A 3,046-nucleotide genomic window follows, 5' to 3' on the forward strand; every position below is an offset into this window, starting at 1 on the left:
CCTGCTGGGCTCCGGTGATCCTTCCGCCTCAGCTTCCAAGTAGCGGGAACTACAGGAACGCCCTACCACACCCGGCTAATGTTTGATTTATTGTAGAGATGAGGTCTCATCAAGTTGCCCAGGGGGGTCTCGAACACGTGGGCTCAGGCCATCCACTCACCTCAGCCTCCCAAAGGTGCGGGATTACAGGCTGAGCCACCAAGCCCAGCTATCCTGTCTATATTGTAAACTTAGCATGTTTGATGCCATTGCTGAATCCAAGGAGTATTTTTTTTTTTTTTGAGTAGGCTGCAAAGCAGTGGCACGGTCCTGGCCACTGCAGCCTCTATCTGCTAGGCTCAGGTGATCCTTCTGCCACAGCCTTCCAAGTAGCTTGGAACCACAGACACATGCCACCACGCCTGGCTAATTTTTTGATTTATTGTAGAGATGAGGTCTCACCAAGTTTCCTAGGCTGGTCTCAAACTCGTGGGCTCAGGCAATCTCACCATGGTCTCCCAAAGTGCTGGGATTACAGGTATGAGCCACTGTGCCTGGCCTTTTTTTTGTGTGTGTGTGTTGGAGTCTCACTCTGTTGCCCAGACTGGAGTGCAGTGGCCGCTCCCGGCCACCGCAGCCTCGACCTGCTGGGCTCCGGCGATCCTTCCACCTCAGCCTTCCGAGTAGCTGGAACTACAGGCACACGCTACCACGCCCGACTGATTTTTGATTTATTGTAGAGATGAGGTCTCACCAAGTTGCCCAGGCGGGTCTCGAACCCGCAGGCTCAGGCAATCTACTCACCTCAGCCTCCCAAAGCGCAGGATTACAAGCTGAGCCACTGAGCCCAGCTTTTTTTTTTTTAAACCAAGCAGAATGGTATGGCTACTTAGAGAAAGTTGAGAACACACTAAAATGCCAGAACACTAAAGATATTCAGGGGGTTAGGTCGTAGTTCCGGTCACTAACATTTATCAAGCATCTTGTATGCGCACAGTACCGTGTGAGTTCCCATGAGGTTTGTAGTGATGAATCAGAAGGTTGCTTGCTCCTTGGGCACTTATAGCAGAGAGTAATGGGTTTTGGAGTCAGACAGACTGGGATCCAATCCCCACTTGGTCACTTAGTGGCCATGTGACCTTAGGTTCTCCTAGCTCCAACATCCTCATCTGTAAGAGTAGGGACAATATCTCTCCTCCCCTGTGTCATGGGGCTGTATGTGATTTCACTGAGTGAAAACAACCGGAAATGTCTGATACCCACTAGGTGCTCTAAACATTAGAATTCTCTCCTAGAGGAGGTGGGAGGTTGATGGATACAGCAATAATGACACACAGGACGTAAGTGCCACAAAGATGGCAAAAAAGAAGGAGGAGAGAGAGTTTAAGGAGTGACATGGGGTGAGAATGGAGCTCCAAGAATACAGAAGAACTTCTCAAAAGCACAGCAGATGTTGAACATTATGGGACTACTTCTGAAAGTACTGGAAAGTGCTCACTTTCAAGAGAGTAGAATTAGGATGAAATTTCAAGAATGGGAAATATCACGTATTTCAGTTCAACTGGACTGGGGGCACCATGGAGCTGTCTTCTTTTTGCACACCTGGTTGTTGAGTTCTACCAGAAAGAAAAAGAAAAGAAAAAAAACCAGGCTGGTGATACATACAATGAGTCCCTAGCACTGACTGGCGACCTTTTTGTCCCTAGAGAGCGTTAATTCCCCTCCAATCCTGTTACTTTCCAGCCCTTAGCAGAGGACCTCATCCACTTCAAAGAGAAAAGAAGCCATGGGATTTGTCAATCTCCAGCCACCAAAGCAGTACCTTTTCTGTACTGACAACCATCCTTCTTTCCCTTTAAAGTAAGGAAGACATCCTTCTTTTCTTAGAGACAAGGGTCTGTGGGCCTGACCCCTGCCTCTAATGTAAATGGCTCCTTTCAGCAGCAATGAAAGGTGTTCAGCTTTCTCTCATCTCTGAAAACAACCATTAAATAGCTGTCACTGCATGTCTTCTTCCCTTTTCTTTTATTTCTATATTTTTATTTTTTATTTTTATTTATTTATTTATATATTTTTTGAGTTGAAGTCTCACTCTGTGGCCCAGACAGGAGTGCAGCGGCCGCTCCCGGCCACCGCAGCCTCGACCTGCTGGGCTCCGGCGATCCTTCTGCCTCAGCCTTCCGAGTAGCCGGAATTACAGGCATGTGCTACCACGCCCGGCTGATTTTTTGATTTATTGTAGAGATGAGGTCTCGCTGCCCAGGCGGGTCTGGAACCCTCAGGCTCAGGCAATCCACTCACCTCAGCCTCCCAAAGGTGCGGGATTACAGGCTGAGCCACTGAGCCCGGCTATTTCTTTATTTTTAGAGACAGGGTCTCACTGTGTTCCCCAGACTGGAGTGTAGTGTGCAATGACAGCTCATTGTAACCTTGAACTCCTAGGCTCAGGTGATCCTCTGACCACAGCCTCCCAAAGTGCTGGGATTACAGGCGTGAACCACCGTGCCTGGCCTCTAATTCCTGTTTCCCACAGTTTTTGGCACAGTTTGCTTACTCACTGCCCCAACTTCTTTCTGTGCACTCTTCAAGCCACCATAACTAGGTGCTGCTTCCATCCTCCACTCGTGCTCTCCCTTCCATGGTCTCCTGTGACCTCCTCACTGCTCAGATTCTCTGGGTACTTCTCAGTCCTTAACTCACTTGATCTCTCAACAGTGTTGACGCTATTGACCCTTCTTGAACATTTTATTTCTTCGTTTCTTTTTTTTTTTTTTTTGAGTCGAAGTCTCACTCTGTCACCCAGGCTGGAGTACAGTGGCACGCTCATAGCCACCTCACCTTTGACCTTCTAGGCTCAGGTGATCCTTCCGCCTCAGCCTTCCAAGTCCAAGTAGCTGGAACCACAGGCATGAGCCACCATGCCCAGCTAATTTTTTGATTTATTGCAAAGATGAGGTCTTGCCACGTTGCCCAGGCTGGTCTCGAACCCCTGAGCTCAGGCAATCCTCTTGCCTCCACCTCCCAAAGTGCTGGGATTACAGGCATGAGCCACCGCATTCAGTCTCTT

At 48.8% G+C, this 3,046-nt stretch overlaps 1 protein-coding gene across 1 annotated transcript in view; it reads right to left on the reverse strand.

Moving 5' to 3' along the window:
• The window catches only part of SKAP1 (src kinase associated phosphoprotein 1), a 113,928-nt gene that overhangs the window by 5,355 nt on the left and 105,527 nt on the right, over positions 1–3,046 (reverse strand). The window lies entirely within an intron of this gene.

Source organism: Carlito syrichta, unplaced genomic scaffold, assembly GCF_000164805.1.
Source record: "Carlito syrichta isolate Samal-C Ts95f unplaced genomic scaffold, Tarsius_syrichta-2.0.1 Scaffold316209, whole genome shotgun sequence".
Taxonomy (NCBI): domain Eukaryota; kingdom Metazoa; phylum Chordata; class Mammalia; order Primates; family Tarsiidae; genus Carlito; species Carlito syrichta.